This window comes from Dama dama, chromosome 14 (assembly GCF_033118175.1).
Source record: "Dama dama isolate Ldn47 chromosome 14, ASM3311817v1, whole genome shotgun sequence".
Classification (NCBI taxonomy): domain Eukaryota; kingdom Metazoa; phylum Chordata; class Mammalia; order Artiodactyla; family Cervidae; genus Dama; species Dama dama.
The window spans coordinates 42,050,915-42,070,976 of NC_083694.1; the positions used below are offsets into that span (position 1 = coordinate 42,050,915).

Genomic DNA, 20,062 nt, shown 5'->3' on the forward strand with positions numbered 1-20,062 from the left:
GGATGTATTAAAGTCTTTCACTGTGATCATGAATTTGGTTATTTCTCCTTTTGTCTCTGTTAGTTTTGCTTCATGTGTGTGGGAATTGTATTACTAGGTGTATGAACATTTCTAATACTGATCTTGCTCCATGTACTAAGCCTGTTCCTCTTTTGGTATGATCCTTTTTGTGCCTAGTGATACCCTTTGTCTTGAATTCAGTTTTGTCCGAAATTAATACAGTGCTCTAGCTTTCTTATGCCTCTTGTCTGCATCTGGTATGTCTTCTTCCAGCTTCTTACTTCGGATTTTTTGTTTGTTTGTTTAAAGTACCTCCCCTGTGTACTTTAGCTTTCTAGTTGTTTCTTGCTTTTTTTTTGTTTGTTTGTTTCTTGCTTTTTTATCCCATCTGGCAAGCTCTACCTTTTGTTTGGAGTGTTTAGTCCATTTTAACAGTGCAGATAATTCTCAGGTCGTATGAAACTTAAGCCACTTACTTTTTTAATAGCACAGCTAGTGTCATTGGAGAATCACAGAAGTAGTTAATATATTGTTACTTTTATGGCCACACGATGTTACTTTTGATTTAGTGGTGAACTTGTAAAATAGGCACACAGTTCTTTGTTTGCTCATTATCATTAATGTGTATTTCTTAGCTTTTTGCTTCTTACATAAAAAAGTTTTGTACTGTTATAAAGGAAGAATACGTAATAAATATGTTGGCTTCTCTTACTACAAGAGGGTATTCTTAGTAATTATGGGCATACTTCTTAATGTATGTCAGCAAAAATATGATTTTGTTGTTGTTGTTCAGTCACTCACTCGTGTCTGACTCTTTGCGACCCAATGGACTGCAATATGCCAGGCTGCCGTGTCCATCACCAACTCCTGAAGTTTACTCAAACTCATGTCCTCTGAGTCTGTGATGTCATCCAACCATCTCATCCTCCATCACCCTCTTCTCCTCTTGCCTTTAATCTTTCCCAGAATCAGGGTCTTTTCCAGTGAGTCAGCTCTTCACATCAGGTTGGCCAGAGTATTGGAGCTTCAGCTTTAGTATCAGTCCTTCCAATGAGTATTCAGGGTTGATTTTCTTTAGGATTGACTGGTTTGATCTCCTTGTTGTCCAAGGGATTCTCTCAAGAGTCTTCTCTAGCACCACAGTTCAAAGGCATCAATTCTTCATTGCTCATAATATGTTTTATGTTTTACTATTTTATTTTAAATTGTGAATGCCTAAAAATGCAGAATTGTTTTATTTATAAACATACATAGCATATGTTAAATAATATGTTAAACAATGACAAAGCAATGATGCTGTCTCTGAAAGGTCGGAGATAGAAATGTTTCTGTGTGTTTCTCTTTAAGGAGTTTTCTTTTAATTAAAATATTTTAAAAAATAATTTATTTACTTTGGCTGTGCCGAGTCTTCCTTGCTGCACAGTCTTTTCTCTGGTTGTGGTAGCAGGGGCTACTCTGTAGCCGTGGTGTGTGGCCTTCTCATTGTTGCAGCTTCTCCGTTGCAGGGTATGGGCTCTGCAACAAGGGCTCAGTAGTGGTGGTACACAGCCTTAGCTGCTCCACGGCATGTGGGATCTTCAGGAACAGGGATCAAACCTGTGTCTATTACACTGGCAGATGGATTCTTCACCACTGAGCCACCAGGGAAGCCCCATATCAGTTTCATTTAGGCTTATCTGTACACATTTAGCTTATATGTAACTCTTGAACATAATTGCTGTGTAATATATAAATGGCCCGTAGTATTCTAATGAGATTAATTCAGCCATCTTTAAATGCTTACATTTATTTGGTCTCTTATTAATACACAGTAGACCTTTATATTTATGCTTGGAAGCTGCAGCAGAGCCCCATAGCTTGAGGGTAAGTTTTCCTGGAAGATACTATTCTGACTTATTTTTACTAAATTGATATTGGATTTTATTCTTTGAGCTCAGATATCTTTCCCATTTCCTAATAAAATTCAGATTCTTTGACTTCTCTTTCTCAGAAACTTATTTGCATTCTTATGTTTACTTTCACTAACACTAAACATATGTATGTTCACTATATATAAGTAAAATTTATAATCATGCAGCAAAGATTTCACCTTTGCCTGGACAGTTTTATTCCCTGAAATATGGGTGGCTGTTAGATATTTGGATTAAGCTTTTTACATATTCACGAGAGTATGTATGTGTTTGCTTACTTATTTATGCACACCCACATCTCCTTCAACAGAGGATTAAAGGCTTCCAATCACTTAATAGTTTGTTTTTATCTCTGATCTATAAATATCACTGTTTGTTAACCATTGAGTATTAATCATTTTTGTTTTCTGAGCTATAACCCAATGTCTGGTACATGGTGGAAAGAGACACTAAATATTTGTTGAATGATGGAATAAGTAAATCAGGTTCAAGTCCAAATCACATTTGATCACCCAGAACTTGATGTTGTAAAGTTGGCACATCAGAGTAAGCCTACACTCAGAATCATTTTCATGTTCTTCTCTTTCATTCTAAAACGTTTAAGTCTATAGAACTTCTCTCAGAGATTTTCTGTTTGTTCTTTATAAATGGACTTCCCTGAAGCACTTGGCCCTGAATTAGCTTTGCAGTGCTCCAGACTTAAATGGATGTTGAGTATTACCCAGCTCCCAAATACTGTGTTGCCAAAAGGTCCTTTTATTATCGTTTGTCCAGTAGCTCAGACGGTCAAGAATCCGCCTGCAGTGCAGGAGCCCTGTGTTCTATCCCTGAGTTGGGAAGATCTCCTGGAAGAGAGAACACCTACCCACTCCAGTATTCTTTCTTGGAGAATCCCCATGGACAGGGGAGCCTGGTAGGCTACAGTCCATGAGGTTGCAGAGGGTCCAAAAGACATGACTGAGTGACTAAGCACACAAATTATATGATCAGGATTCTCCTAAATTGATTCCACCCTAACACCCTTTACTTAAATTCTCCTCTTTTTATTATTCTCCATTCAGATTAGTCACCATTACTTGGTTAGAGGATGGTAGTTTTGGTCTGTCAGGATTTTGGATCAGAAGAGTATTAGTTGATATGCTACATGCTTTCTATTTATGGAAATCCAATAATTTTATCCAATTATTTCCAATAATTTTTAAGAACATCTTACTTAAATCAGTTTTGACAAGCACTTTTGCTAGTGTTGTATTTATATCATAGCAGGATATTGGAATCCTCCTCATATTGTTAATGGTAGTATAAATAAAGATGTAGAAAGAGACCATGTAGTTGAAGCTTTGTCATATAACCAAGACCTTTTCAACTGATTATCAGCATTTGTTGTTCAGTCGTGTCTGACTCTGTGACCCCATGGACTACAGCATGCCCAGCTTCCCTGTACTCCACTATCTCCTGGAGTTTGCTTGAATTCATGTCCATTGAGTTGTTATACTAGCTAACCATCTCATCCTCTGTCCATGGTATAGTTTTTATATACGTGTATGTGTATAACCAAATACATATCATCATCATTGGACAAATTAAGATTCCACTATTTTTCCCAACAGAAAAAAAGTGTTTAACAACTATAAGGCAACAATAATAAAGCACTACAAACACCACATAATCCAGTTACAGCTATCAGTGCAAATATTTTTAAGACTTTTTTCCATATAATCCCTAGTATTGCATTTATGTAGATGTGAATGGGTTGTGTGATTTTATTTGATTTTCTTTAGGTATGTTTACAGTCAAGTTCCACCACTAGTTTTATGTTTGTAAATAGTTAAAAGAAAAACAATAGTTTCAGTTATCATTTGCCTCAATATAGGTACCTTACTCTATTTCAGTTTGAGAAAAAGCTGAACAATGTCTAATTAATATACTTGACCAGTACCTGGGAAAACATCGACTGAGTAGTTAACACTTAGTAGCTGCTGAAATTCACAATTCTTACACCCGTGACATCAAGTTCTTTACAAATATTTACAAATAGTAATGATTTACTATACCTTTCTCTGTCTTATTTAAAACGTTAGTATTTTCTCTAACATGGTTATAAAATAACTTAACTTCGCAAGAACCAGGCCCTGCACTTCATCAGATACACACCTCTCTTTTGACACTGGGGCCTCAATTTTGCTGCAGTATGGGCAACAAGTTTATACAAAGAAAACAAGATGAGTGAGCCCATTACCTGAATCTGTCAGTCTAGCCAGTTCCCGGTGCCGTTTCTTTCGTTTTTCCTTCTTTAAGGCAGCTCTGTATTTTTTGTGGCTGGGAAACCGAAACATACACCATCATTGGTCACACCTGAAATTCTGTCTGGAGGCCCCCTTTCCACTGCGTCAAGTGCAGGAAAGTCTGTCTAATACTAGGTAGTGGATCTTGATGATATGTATTTGGCTTAAAAATGGCAGAACCTAACATTTTCCCATAAACTTGTGTGAGTAATGTAGTAAACTTAGTACTGTTTGGCCAACATGCTTATAAACGCAGATGGACGCACTGCTGTCACACAGCAGTATCGATTTTTAATGTTTGTCATCCATCTTTTCCAGAACTTGCTTATTAAGTTGTCCGAGACAGTTCTTGGACTGTAGAGACTGTGGCCTCAAGTAAACAGGATTTTTGGACTTGGGAAATGGCCATAGAGCTTTTGTTTACCATTGATGTTCCCAGGCAATGATTCTAGGAGCAATACATGGCATATTTGGCATGGGAAAATCATTGTATTCACACACAACAGGTATTGACTTGTTTATATTATTAATTGGAAATTAGTCCATTAGAGGCAGAAGAAAATGTCAGGAAAAGTAGGAAGGATAGGTTGGAGTTACTTATTCTTTACGCTTTACAAAATATACTCACAGCAAATCTTGGTAGGTAGTCATTTGAAATCTTCCTTGGTAGATTTGGTGTGTTTATAGGTAGGTCACTGCTTTGCTTTTTATTATATAGCTAGTGCCATATCCAAAACTAAGCAGTTGTCTGTCAGCTATCAGCTTTTCTCCTAGTTCTGCATATTCTGACTTACAGTTCTTTATCTAGAGAGACTTAATGAATGTATAGAGTAAAAAATACTTCTGTTCATTCATGGTAGTACTCATTGAATGAACAAACATATTCTCTAAAATATAGAAAGTATTACTGTAAAAGTGAATTGGCTAGTGATTTGTAGGAATTTCTCAAATATTGATCTCGCAGTTGTAGGTAATCTTTTTGGCATCTAGTTTAATCTTGGATAGCATGAAATAAACTGTCTTGTCATAAATTAAGAAAAATGTAAAAGCAAGTTACAAAACTGAAGTATGATTCTGTTTTTGTTTGAAAGAATTACATGTATAATATAATTAAATACTTACTACTTTAATGTATGCTGGCAAATATTAGATTATACTTGTAGAGAAAATACCTCACTTGAATTGTTCACAATTATTTTTTTGGACTGTGTGAACTTGGTTTTGGAGGGGTTAGAGGTTTAAGTGAGTCAACAGATATTTTTGAGTATTAGCAGGTGCAAGGAATGTCTACTTAGTGGAAATACCTCTGTAAGTAATTCAGAATCATATCCTCTGTCAGGTAAGTCATTTATTTATCTGATAATTGTATCAGAAGTTACCACCCTTTGGTGTGCATATGTGGACCTATTTTCTTTTAATTTAGAATTCTGAAATAATAAAGTTTACTTGGTTAGAAAGGCAGTTTAATATAGGACTGAGTAAGCCTTTGTTCAGAGTTATAATACATACGTGACTTAAAAATCTTTTTTTCTTTTGACTTTGAATGTTGGAAAGCTTCTGTTCCATTTCCTTAAGTAGCCTCAGTTTTCACTGTGTATTCCCATCTCTTGTTGCATTTTTGTCTCAAATTTAAATTTTAAATTGAAGGGAATATAGTTTTTTATAGGAAAAATTATATTTTTCCTATAAATAAAATATTTATATAAATAAAATAATAAAAATATTCTCATTTTTAATTTGAAAAGTATTCCAGTGTACAGAAAATTGGAAAAAAATAGTACAGTAAGCATCTATGAACTCAGTATCTAATGAACATTTCTCTCTATATATGTATATTTCTATGTATATTAATATGTGAAAAAAAAATATATATATATACTGGAGAAGGAAATGGCAGCCCACTCTAGTACTTTTGCCTGGAGAATCCCATGGACAGAGGAGCCTGGTAGGCTACAGTCCATGGGGTCACGAAGAGTCGGACACGACTAAGTGACTTCACATTCACATGTGTATAACCATTTTTGTTCATAACCATTTTATTCCTCCTTGTGGTCAGCTCTGTCTGTATGTCTTTTAAAATGTGGCACGTACACTAAAGCAATACTTGCCAGATTTGATCAGCATGTGGTGACAAGAAGTTATCTTCAGTTACCCTGAGAGCTCGCCTCGGTGCAGTAAGCTTTTATGAAAATGTACGCATCATGTGCTTTTTTTTCGTTGTGTTTTGTCTTTGTCTTATTTCATTTTTCTGTGTGTAAATGCCTTTGCTAAGCCATTCTCTCCCCCACTCAGCTTTTTGACTGAATTTTCAACCAGACATCGAACCTTAAGTTTACCAGTGTTACTCTCATTTTACTAGTTATCAGCTATTGGTCAGCTGCCTGATGTCATTAATAACAACAATATTAATAAGCTGTAATAAAATTAAAATGTACTTGTTGGTTGAGTGCTTATATGTTAGGTGAAAGTTTAAGTGCTTCTTATGAATGATTGTATTTGATTATAACAATTCTGTAAGAGAAGTGTGGTTAGCACCTGCAGTTTATTAAGCACACTCTGACGTATACACATGTTTTAAACTTTATGTGTCGGACTATGAGGATAGTCCGACTCGAGCCCAGCGCCTCATCGCAGTCCTCTTGAGAATCTGCACTTTGGGCGATTCATTGTTCAGTCAATTGAAAACCCTTCCTGCTGCCACCTGGCTGCGTGTCTCCCTCTGTCCTCCCAGGGTCTCAGCAAACAAAAGCTTTTACTTTGGTTTGGCCAAAGTTAGAAAGTTCCTTTGCTAATTAAAATTTCTGTCTCATACGATTTTTTTTTCCGTGGTAAATACTGATAAAATGTTTTGAGGCTTCTGTGGTGGTTTGAAAAATGTCTACCAAAGCATCAGTCAGTTGGAATTTTAGCACCTGTGAACCGGTATGAAGCATTAATATCAATATGGTGAGTATTTAGCAAGTCAGGATAAAAGCCCTTAGCCCTTTTACATTGAAGAAGAGGCTTTAATACAATCATTCATTCATTTATTTATTCAGCAATAAATGTGATGGAGTCCCTGCTCTTTGCAAAGCCCTTATGGGAGAGCATTTGATGAGTGTTGAAATCTAAGTAAGCGTTTAATCTTAGAATAAAGTAGGCCCATGAGTTTTAAAAGGGCTCATATATTAACATAACTTCTGAAATGTAGACTATTAAGATTTATAGTGTTTGTACTAGTATGTGTGTTTCTTAATACTAGTTTGAAATGTATTTCAGAATAACTTTTTTTTCCCCGCAACTCTCCTAGATAAATTTTTTTACCCCAAAGTTTGAAGGTCAGTGTAGTAGTTTCTTGTGGCTGCTCTGGCAAATAGTGTACCGTAAACTTCAGAACTTAAAGCAACAGATTTCTCACACTTCTGGAGCCCAGAAGTTCAAAATCAGGGTGTCAGTTGGGCCATGCCTCCCTCTAGCTCCTTGGGGAGAATCATCCTGTGCCTCCTCCAGCACTGAGCGGCTTTGAGCTCCGCAGGGCTGGTGGTCACTCTCTCTCTGCTTGCCTTCACTTCGCTGTCTTCTCTGTGTATCTAGGTCTTCTCTGTCCTGTGTTTTTCCACAGCCCCTCTTTTTGTAAGGATGCTAGTCATTGGATATTGGGCCCACCTGAATAATCCAGAATTGTCTTCTCATCTTAAAATCCTTAACTTCATCACAGTCATGTCTGTGAAGACCTTTTCTGAAACAAGGTTGCAGTTGCATATTGCCGGGGTTTGATGTGGAGGTCTTCTGGTGGTGGTTTTTCAGCCCCCAACAGCTGGGTTTTGCTGTTGTATACAGTGTTACTAAAATAAATTGTAGTACTTATTTTTAATTTTCTGTAATAGTTTATTTCCTACCCCTTTCTATCAGTTATGTTACTTAGATTTAAGTGTGAACATTATCATCTTGAGAACGTATAAGTATTCTACTAGTGACTGTGATATCTCTGTAAAATCCAAGGACATTTGATTGCTAAAATACTGTCACATTTTTATTGATATAATATACCATGTATGTGGCTTTCTTTGTACAAAGAATATATTTATTTAGATAAGAGAATTATCATCTATGGTTATAGATTATCATAGATTATCTATAGATAACCTATAGAATCTATAGATAACCATAGATTATCATATATGGTTAACCATGTTAACTGACTTACTCTGACCTGTCAGGTTGCTGAGTATGCTGCCTGGCTTTGGTTAGCTTCCTCCTTGACCATAGAATGGGTTGAGTGTGTATTCCAGCTTTGTGTGTGTGTGTGTATGCACACGTGCTCAGTCATGTTCAACTGTTTCAGCTCCCTGGATTGTAGCTCTGCCAGGCTCCTCTTTCCATGGGATTTCCCAGGCAAGAATACTGGAATGGGTTGCCATTCCTTTCTGCAGGAGTTTTTCCTGACCCAGGAATCAGGTCTCGGTCTCCTGCATTGTTAGGTGGGTTCTTTACCACTGCACCACCTGGGAAGCCAGAAGTGTTCCAGCCTACTCCAGTACTTTGGAATACTAGTTCTTCAAGGATTTGGGGGAAGGATGGCTCTAAATTTTTCTCCCCTTTCTACCCCTTCCCCCAACCATTTCACCAGCGAGATACACATTTTCATGTGTTCTCCAGTCTGACTTCACTTGATGCCTCTGAGTTATCATGCTGGCCGCCATCACACAGAATCTTTTGGGACTGTTGAGAGTTTGAGGTCTTTGGTTTGTATAGTATTTGCCAAGCTTGGTAGTCTTCCACAGTCAGGCTCTCTTCTGCTGCTGCTGTGTTTTGAAATTGTACGGTCTTTTTCCTTTGTTCTTTCAGACCTCTTGTTAGACTGAGAAATCCAGAATGGTGAGGAGGCTAAGCAGGCTAAGCTAAGGCTCAGGGCGAGGCTTCTTGGTTCTCCAGGGCCGTAGCTGGAGGCATTGCTGGGGTTGCCCAGAGCCTCGTTGTTTATTTCTTAGTCACTCACTTTGTTCTTGGATGAGGTTTCTAGATAAAAGAGCAGTCACTCAGAAATATTCCCACCTCTGTAGTCTTGCATGCTTTGCTGTGTGCCTCTTTGATTTTCTTTGTTCCACTACTTGATCATTGCAGCCAGAAAGAATAATGCACTTTTGTTTACACAGCCTTAAAATTACTCGTCAAATATCACTAAGGTTAAGGTTACTGAGCCCTGTGGATGGGAAGCAGTCATTTCTGTACTTAAATTCTACTGAGTAGGAATTCAAGCACTTTTTGTAAATGGTTTCTGTTAATACTGATGCAGTTGATCTTGAGGTTGTTTTTATTTAAAAAAAAATTTAATTGTTTGTAGGAATCTGGTTATAATTGACCTGTGGCTAACCTTTCATGTGTACTTCCTAGTTCACTTGAGCATTTAGGAATGGGTTCACTAAAGAGTGCATAAGGGAAAAGAGCTATGTTTTTCTGTCACCCTCTAGGTTAGTGCTTCCCTTGCCATTTTTCTGTTTTCAAGGCTGTGAAGATTCTAGGAGTAAATGAAAAAAGTGTTTTAATTTCCACTGTGGCCCTGAACAGTTTCTGCCTGCGAGATCATCTGAGATAGGTCTTTCTAAGCTGACAAATAATGATGATTCCTGACTCTCCTGGGAGTTTTTCTCTCTGTGTGTGGAGTTACACTCCTCATTCTGTATCATTAAGTTGGGTCTTCTCATCAGTGGATTTGTGTGCTAAGTTCTGAGGAGCTGTCCTCCCTTTCCATGCCCTGGACTGGTGGCTTTGATCCCCCACAGTCCAGCATCCTTCATGTCCTGGGCTGGAACTCACACAGAAAGCAGGAGGAAAGGTTTTGTTTCAGGGAAGCGAGGTTATATACTGTGAGCTGTGTAGATAATTATGCATAATTTCATTTAAAGACCCGTGGCGTGAGCTAGTCCAGCTTTCGCAGAAACCTGAAAGTTAAGACATTAACCTTAAATCCCTAAGGTGTAAGTGAAGCATCTGCAATAGCTGGTCAGTGTTTGGCCTGGGCAGTTTGGTATAGTTCAGTGGCTATATCGTTTGTTTACTTTTCTAAATGGGTGTATTAATATTTCCATTTATTTATTCATTTGTCTACAGAATATCCTTTAGAGTTTTACCTTTCTAAAACATCTATGGAACTTTCCTGATGGTTCAGTGGTAAAGAATTTGCCTGCCAGTGCAGGGGACACAAATTCGATCCCTAGTTGGGAGAGATCCCACATGCTGCAGGGCAGCTAAGCCTATGTGCCACAACCACGGAAGCCGCACGCTAAAAGCACGTGCTCCACGAGAGAAGCCACTGCAATAAGAAACCTGAGTGCTGCAACTAGAGAAAATCTGCATGCAGCAACAAAGATCCAGTCTAGCCAAAAATAAACAAAAATTAAAAAAAAAAAATCTATAAAGAGAAAGAAGATTAAAAACTGAGGGGTTCCGAAAAATGACTCAGTCCAGCCCCTCTGTTACAGAGGAGGGGTCCAGAGGCCACACTGCTGCTCAGAGCAGGGTCCTCCAGGCCCCTCTGCCCATGCTGTTACTTCCCCCCTAGGACAGCCTGGCACCTCACTCCTGAGAGCCCCCCAGGTCATCAGGTTCTCCATTGTTTCCCTTCTCATCCCCATCTTCCGTCCTGTCTTCTTTGTACTGTAGGATAAGCTCACCCCTGTGGTGCTCTAAGGCATACTCACTCTCCTAGCACCAGAGCACTTTCCCATGACACTCGTCGCATCCCATCCCTTCTCAGTCAGCTCTCCTTAATGAAACATTTCCTCCTTCCAGAATCAGGCTCAGTGATGACCACATATCTTATTTCATCCTAAACAGGCCTTCAGCATAGATTCTATGTTCTTCCTTTCTACAGCTAAGAAAACTGAGGCTTAGAAAAATAATTTGCTTCTTATCACACAGCTAGTGGCAGGACAAGTGTTTGAGTCTAAGCCAGAGCTGGGAGCTTTCTCTCATTTAGATCTCACCTCTGCGGAACCCCCAAACCTGCATCTTTGGTGCCAGCGTCATCTCAGGTTCTCCTCTCCAGGTGTTTATGTTTGTAAAGACAGTGTCAGATTAGATGCTAAAAACAGACAAATGGTCAGTAATGGCTAAGACTTGGTTTGTTCTATATTCTAAAAATAGTTTACTGACCTCAGCTGATGTGCCAGCCTTTGGTGTTTGCTTTCTAATCACCTTGTGGTTGAGGCCCCTGTTCTTTGAGTTTAGAATATCTTCGAAAGCACTGTAGCCAGGAGATTGTGACCTGTTTTCTAGATACATGTGTGAGAACTGCAAATGAGAAATGATACAGTGTTGAACTAGCCATTGGAAATTGTTATAAGTGAATTATTGCCTAGACATAATAACTGCCTTTTATTACTTCCTCCTGGAATAGTGTTTTTAATTTGACTGTTGCTGTTTATTAAGTATAGGCATGCTCAGTCCCTCAGTGGTGTCCAACTCTTTGTGACCCCATGCACTGTAGCCCGCCAGGCTCCTCTCTCCATGGGATTTTCCTGGTAAGAATACTGGAGTGGGTTGCCATTTCCTCCTCCAGGGGATCTTCCTAACCCAGAGATCGAACCCGTGGTTTCTGCATGGCCAGCGAATTCTTTACTGCTGAGCCACCAGGGAAGCCCTAAGTATAGGCAAGGTCAATAATATTATGTATACTGTTGATCTTTAAAATCTGCTTTGTGGAATCATCTTGCTCTTTCAACAGAGCAAACAGCACCCTAGTCACTGACACTTTTCTGTTTTTATCATACGTTTATTTCATTATTTTGTTTATATGTGTATTTTCTCTACTTTGAGCTACTCCTGACTAGCCACCCCAGTGTAAGAAAAGACCTTGTGCTTGCCCCATCCCTGCAGCTGGAAGAGTCCCTGACCTCACTGTTCCCAGCAGATCGCTGATCCTGACATGGTCCAGTAGAGGTGTCAGGGGCAGGGACTGAGTCTTAGGGGTCCTGGACACTGGGCTAATGTGGAATCCTTGCTCTGCTGCTTCGTAGGGAGGTGGCCCCAAGCACGAGGCTGAACCTCTTGGTTTTGTTTCCTCATATGTAGCACTCTTGCCTCAAAAGAGTGGTGTGAGATGATGAAGTTATATACTGAGTAAGTTCTTAGCACCTCTGGAGAAGGGAATGGCAACCCACTCCAGTATTCTTGCCTGGACAGAGGAGCCTGGCAGGCTGCAGTCCATGGGGTCTTATAGAGTTGAGCACGAATGAGCAACTGGGCCCACACACAGATGTACAAGTTCCTAGCACAGGCAGCACTCAAAAAATGTTGGTCCCCCCTTCTCTTCTCCTGTGTGACCTCAGGGGCTGACATAATTTCTAGAACATTGTACTTATTCAGAATGTGTTAGAGGGGGAGTGAAAATACATTTTCCAGCGAAAATGTATTCCTTTCTGAAAATTAACTGAATCTTTCCTTCAGCCCTTACTCTCAGCAGTTAAATTCTGTGTCTTTACCTTCATCTCTCAAATGTGCACCCATAAGAGTGTTCAGAGAAATTTATCCTCTCCAGTGCTTAAGTAGCATTATTAGGGGTGACAGTGGCCAAACGAAACTAGGCATTGTGCTTTCAGTCTTAACTCTAGTTTTTGAATGTATGTGTGTATCATGTTTTGAGCTTTGTACTCGATCACCGGGCTTTATTTTCTTGGGCTCCAAAATCACTGTGGATGGTGACTGCAGCCATGAAATTAAAAGATGCTTGCTCCTAGGAAGTAAAACTATGACCAGTCTAGACAGCATATTAAAAAGCAGAGACATTGTTTTGCCAACAAAGGTCCATCTAGTCAAAGCTATGGTAGTCATGTATGGATGTGAGAGTTGGACCATAAAGAAAGCTGAGCACCGAAGAATTGATGCTTTTGAAGTGTTGATGGAGAAGACTCTTGAGAGTCCCTTGGACTGCAAGGAGAGCCAACCAGTCAGTCCTAAAGGAAATCAATCCTAAATGTTCATTGGAAGGACTGATACTGAAGCTCCAATACTTTGGCTACCCGATCCAAAGAACTGACTCATTAGAAAAGACCCTGATGCTGGGAAAGATTGAAGGCGGGAGGAGAAGGGGATGACAGAGTGTGAAATGGTTGGATGTCATCACCAATTCAAGGGACATGAGTTTGAGCAAGCTCCAGGAGTTGGTGATGGATAGGTAAGCCTGGAGTGCTGCAGTCCATGGAGTCACAAAGAGCTGGACATGACTGAGTGACTGAACTGAACTGAATGAGATCATTGGTGATAGAGGAATGAATGAAAATATATAGGCGTTTGTGAATTATATATTATGAGAGGACGTTTTCAGTTGTTGGATTTCAGACAGCTTTCTCATGTTAGTGAGGAATAATTCAAATGTTTAAAACTACGTGAGGAATTTTAAGATCGTTTCCAAATTCCACTTTTTTTCCCCTTTCTAAGTTATTTTGGCAATTTCTTATAAATAAACAGTGTATTTTGCAGAGCAAAAGACTTTGAAATTTAACATTATCCCTAATGGACTACAATTATTTAATATTTAACATGAACGCAATCTAACCTCAGATAGACTTTTTCTACAGTTATTATAATGGCTGTAATTGCAGAAGAATACTTCGGCGTAGCAGTAGCTGCCAGCTGCAATGCCATTTGATCTAAAAAGGTCATAGTAAAAGGGACATTTAAATTAAGTTATAAATTACAATTGAAGAACAATATTTTGATGTGTGAGACCAGGGATGACAGAGCAGGAGATGTAATTCATGGGTTCATTATAGAACAGAGGTGCCTGACAGCTGAGCCGTGCCAAGGGGAGAATTTATTTGCAGCATCACACAGACAGAAAATGGCAGCTCAGATGAGAAGCTGGAGTAGAAACTCGAAACCTTGTGGTAATACGCAGAGTTTATGCTAATCAGACTGCCCCAGATCCAGTGATGTTTAATGATTGCTGTAATATAAATGAGATGTTCGGACATGTGCACATTTTCAATCTTATTTAAATTAAGACCTCGTCCTTGCTCTATAAAATAGCACACTTTATAACCAGGCATTAAGGTTGATTCTCTCACCTCCCTGTCCAGTGTACAGATTTGCTGAAATTTTGGAATTGTTTAGGCAGGAGAGTTAAAGCTTGGAACAAGAATTCTGTCCATGGCAGCTTTGAGGAAGGATATAATTTAGTGTTTATAGCGATCCATGAGAAGTTCAATCATGAGTTAATTAAACTGTAGGCAGTCATTAAGTATTATTTATTCTTTCGAGAAGCTTGCCAGTAAAGCACTTATATATATTAAATTATAGAAAGTAATAAGCAGGGAATGATTTGTCAGGCTGAGTGAGAGGAGCAGGTTTAACTTGGGCAATTACGCAGAAATGTGTTTTTCTTCTTGTGGCCTGACCCTTCCTTCCTACTAATCACAGAGAGGTCAGGGGCTGTCACAGGACACTCGAGGCTGTGTAGTCCCCAGCACCGTGTGCACCTTGAACCTGCAAGTGTTTAAGAATCTTTTGTAATAGCTGTGCCGCTAAACTATTACTCCCCATGATGGTACTGCTGGACAGTTTATAGCCGTTTGGCCTTTCAGGGTATCTTGTCACATGGTGTCTCGTTTATTGCTTTTCATGGTCCTTTGACACAGTGAGGGGTTGATGTTGTTAGTCCCACTTGACAGAGATGAGAACCTCAACTCAGCCGGTTTGTGGTGAAGCGCCTAACAGGCATCTTTCTCCCTGCTCTGACCTGGCGCCGTGCTCACACTCATGAGGCTGCAGAGCCCTTGACTGTGGGAGTGGTTGTGCAGGCGGGCTGCTGAGCACCTGGAATCTTTGAGTTGTTTAGAGCATATTATGCAGCAGCCAGCTGTGTCCAGTTACAGAGGGCACCAGGTCCCTGGTGTTGTGTCATTCGGTGTTGCCATTCAATTTGTTAAGCAGAACCAAACTAGGGGTTTGCTACTAGAAGCTGCTATTGTTTTTAGCACCGTCACATCCCCGGTCCACTGTGCTAGTGTGCTAGGGCCATCTTAGCCATCTTTGGTGGCACTTTATGTGACATTTAGAGTTGCTCAGGAGCTCTTGTTGAATGAATAGAAGGACAACAGAGAATGTGATGACAGCAGCCTCCCTCTGCGGCTCTGGTGTCCCTTGGGTCTCAGGGCAGCAGAAGGCATGGCCAAGGAGAGTGGACAGCTGGTCGGGGAAGAGCCACCTGGACTCTCTGACAGTGAACAAACCAGAATTGAAGGGAAGAGCCCAAGCTGAGCATTCTGTGGAGCAAATTCTGGGAACCAGCTGACGGACTGCTGGGAAACAGCAAAGCAAAGAGAATTCCATTCCACGATGGGGTGACTTAGAGGCTAGTGCATTGGTGAAAAATCACCATTTTGTTATCAGATCTCCCAGATACTGACCTGTGGTTTAGGGGAAGATGACTTTTATCGCTAAAAGTGTGCCTTTTATGTGCCTAAGTGTGCCTAAGTGCAGACCTGCAGTTCAGTGATGTGGAAGCGGCAGATTTACAAGTGGATGCTTCACTGATCATCGGATTAAAACGCACACACGTATGCATACAGACATGTGCACATGCACACCCTGTGATGATGAATTTGAAAACAGTGGTTTCTGTGGAATGACTTCCTGCGCTACTGGCTGGCGGGTCATGGTGACAAGTCTAGATTCTTCTCTCTGCGGGAGCTTGTGAAGATTAGAAGCTGACTGAGTAAGAATGCTCTGTCCTGGTGCCTACTTTTTGCACTCATGTTGACCCAGTAGCTCCAAGATGGTGCATTTCTCTGTACATTAAAATTGCTTTAATCCCAGATTTTCCCAGTATGTCTTGGCTGCAAAATGAACAGAAAGGTCTACTTACCTTGCTTTAATTGCTCTTCTAAGACTACAGAGTGAAGCTGTTTAAGGGTCTTCATTGCAATTTCTTTGAGCAGTCTTCTCTAGGGTAATGATAACAAATCTTATTCACAGTGAAGAACCTTTTACCTTAGCCATATTGGGCACTGAATTTCCCATACTGATGTACCCATGTGGTCGTAATCAGGTTTTTCAAATTTGGAACCCACATATTTTTCACAGGTTCAGATTGTTCCAGTTCTTCAGAGTTTGACACAATATTAGAGGGGAGTATTTTCATTGACAATCTTTAGAGATTTGAGATAGCCAGTATTTTGGTAAACTTACAAACTCTTAATTTACATGAGGAATACAGTTGGAACTACTAGTTAAGCTCTAGCTCAAACATTATTTTGGCCCCAGTCTGAAGAAAAACAAATCTTCATAATCCTCCAGAAAACAAATCCTTTTTAAGAAGTGCTTTTTTGTGCCTGATACAGTATATTAAGCAAAGAAGGTGGAACCCAGCAACCCAGCCTTTTAGAACCCTAGGGTATAGATGTAACTTTAGGTGAACGTGTCACATGAGAACAGTTCTTTAATCTGCTTCTCAGCCCAGCATTTCTGATGCCCATTTCCTGTGCTTTCCTGGCTCTGTCTGTCCCCCTCACCCAGGAGAGCGTCTGGCACCGTTTAGCCCTCAGTACATGTTTGCAGAAGGAGTGAAGGATGTCCTGAACTCCCAGTAATTTTCCCAAAGTGCTAGATAGATATTCAAAGAAACAATGTGGGCTGAAACAACTGTTAATATGTTAAAAGCCCATCTTTAGTAAATATAACTGAAGTGTTTCTTTAAAAATGTAACGCTCTCAGAACGTCCTCAGATTCAATTGCTATAAAGTGGGAATAACTGTTTGCAACGTTAAGAAGGAGCTTGTTGAGAAAGGTCCCTTTGGGTTCTCTGGGAGGAGGGCATGCCAGGACAGAACCTTGTACTGACCTTCATGAATTCTTGATGACAGCACAGTTGCTCCTGACTCCATGTGTTCAATCACTATTTGTCACTGTTGTTAAATAGTCCCACACTTTAACTTTTCAGGTGTGTTTTTGGCAGAGACAGAGCAGGTAGACACTCTGGATACTTGTTGGGTTCATGGCGTGGAAAGGTCAGGAATAGGCCTATTTGTAGAAGACAGACTGACAGTGGATCCCATGAGCGGAGGGAATTAATTACCTGTTATTCAGCTTACCACATACATCACAACAGCTTTGTCAGGCAAAGTGTGTTCTGAACAAAGGAATCACATATGCGAGGATGTGTTTGAGGGGAAACTCTCTACTAAAGCACCTCATGAGACTGGGGGGCGCCATGCAAGCAGGAGCACCCTCCTTGAAAAACCAAACAACCCTGAGTGCAGCAGGTCCCTCAGAGCATTTCTTCCAGCTCATTTAAAGCTCTTCTTGGTTCACCAAAAGGCAGCAATGTCATAGGGATTAATGACTTAACTTCATTCACTTGTTCACTTTTGAAATGGGCCCTGTGTTCTTAAGAGTAATTTCCTGTTATCTGCCATGTAAGATTTAATTTTTTTCTGTGTACTGTACTGGAGTTTTAATCAAATTTCATTAGTTATTAACATGAATAATTATGTGAAACATAAGTGGTTTTGTTTATAGTTTAACAATTTTTTTCTGTCTCTGGAAAGGCTACTCTCTAATCTAGAAAATTAATGAAAATTGGATAGAGACGACTTCCTTCATTTTTTTCTCCTTCCTTCTAAAAATAAATAGCTAACACTCATTTAGCATACTATGTGCCAAGTACTTATAAGCAATTTTACATGTAGTTTCTAATGTTATCCTCACAGTAGCCCTGAAAGGCAGATGCTATTATTATATGCATTTTTAAAAAATGATAAAATTGAGGCCCAAAGAGGATAAGTAACTTGTCCATGGCCACACATCTAGTAAGTGGTAGAGCTAGAATTCCACTCCAGATAATCTGGCTCCAAAGTCCATTGTTTTTCATCACTTTCTGTATAATTACCCCATTTACTGTAATTACCTCTTATAAAATACTGTTAATTTGCCATGAGCTTTTTATTCAGAATTCATGATTTGATCAACTTGAATTGATTTCAGAGTATCACTAACATGTTGTTCAGTTGCTAAGTCATGTCTGACTTTTTGTGACCCCCATGAAATGCAGCATGCCAGGCTTCCTTTTCCTTCACTATCTCCGGGAGTTTGCTCAAACTCATGTTCATTGAGTCAGTGATGCTATATAACCATCTCATCCTCTGCTACCCCCTTCTCCTCCTGCCTTCAATCTTTCCCAGCATCAGGGTCTTTTCCAATGAGTTGGCTCTTCACATCAGGTGGCCAGAGTATTGGAGCTTCAGCCTCAGTCCTTCCAGTGAATGAATATTCAGGGTTGATTTCCTTTAGGATCGACTGGTTGGTGCTTTTTAAAAAATTAAATAGCTATGCAGTTTTTCCCTTTATTCAGTTCTGATCCTTGCTGTTAAGCTCTCATTATAGATGCTAATTATATTATAGAACTTGGCAAATATCTGCTTGTTCTGGATCTTAGGCAAGGTATGAAAATCTAACTTTTTATTTTATATACTTCTGAAAGGAGGCCAGTTGAACAGTTTTCAAACATTTGCAAATTCTAATATTTTAGTATAGTATTTCATTTATTTAGTATAATATTTATAGTATACTATTTTTAAAATCCTCTAACAATGAATATCATAAAAAATACATAAGTTCATATCTAGCATCCATATTTTTTGTGTACACTCACCCATATCCACACCCAACCACCACCAAAAAAAAGATTCAGCATTAATCATTGATTGTAGGTGTTTTTGGTTTTTTTTAAGGTAGTTGTCTTAGTAATTAATTTCTAGTCTGGATATCTGTGGGTAGTCTGGACTTAGAGTAAATTGGGATCCTCTAAAATGTGAGACTAACTTGGGAAATTTTGATTTTTAATAACTTTCTGTTTTGATGAATGAGCAATGAAAATGGATATTTAACTTCCAATAGCAGTCAATTATAGGAGAGATTTGCTATATCCAAAATTTTTATTTATTTGTTCATCCATTCATCCATCCAAACAAATAAACAATGACTTACTAGTAGAGTTTGCACCTTATTTGTACTGAGGATTTGCAAATGCTGGTGAATTTTTCAAATGAGGGATTGAAGCATTTGTGGAAAGATGAGCATGTCCCCTGCGGGCGGGTGTTGTGTTCACTGCTGTGTCCCCAGGGTCTGGTGTGTGGCCTGCACCATAATAGGTATTCAGCTAACATCAGACTGAATGAACCTGAAGACACTGAGGTGGACATTTGGGTTGAGTCTATCAAGGGACAGTAGTTGAAGGCCTTTATTTATTAACTCAGCAAGTATCTCTGTGTATCACCTTATGCTATGGATGGTGTTAGTTCCTGGAGGTATAGGTCTCAGCCAGAACAAATGCCCCTATCAGAGAAGTAGACTTTAGAAAGAAAGGGCAGTTCCCGGTGAGAAATCTGGAGAGACAGCCACAATTTGGGGAGGTCGATATGAGCAGAAGGATCATTCTCTCTGCTCTTTCTCTTCATTGTCCACAGGTGGAGACTCAGGAACCAGAGGTAGACATGGTCATAGGAACCAACGCAGGCGTATCTTTGCAAGATGGAGAGGGGTCAGGGGTGCCAGGCATTGCCTAGGGTTGAAAAGGATATGGAGTATAAAAACATTCCGTGTTCCCTGGTGGTCCAATGGTTAAGAATCTGCCTGCTAATACAGGGGACATGAGTTCAATTCCTGGTCCAGGAAGATTCCACATGCTGCAGAGCAGCTAAGCCAGTGAGCCACAACTATTGAGCCTGTGCTCCACAACAAGGGGCTTCCCTTATGGCTCAGCTAGTAAAAAATCCACCTGCAATGCAGCAGACCTGGGTTTGATCCCTGGGTTGGGAGCATATTCTGGCCTGGAGGATTCCGTGGAGTGTATAGTCTAGGAGGTCGCAAAAAGTCAGATATGACTGAGCG

At 39.7% G+C, this 20,062-nt stretch overlaps 1 protein-coding gene across 6 annotated transcripts in view; it reads left to right on the plus strand.

Annotated features, from left to right (window-relative positions):
- The window catches only part of RERE (arginine-glutamic acid dipeptide repeats), a 408,498-nt gene that overhangs the window by 294,444 nt on the left and 93,992 nt on the right, over positions 1-20,062 (plus strand). The gene's annotated exons all lie outside the window — the stretch shown is intronic.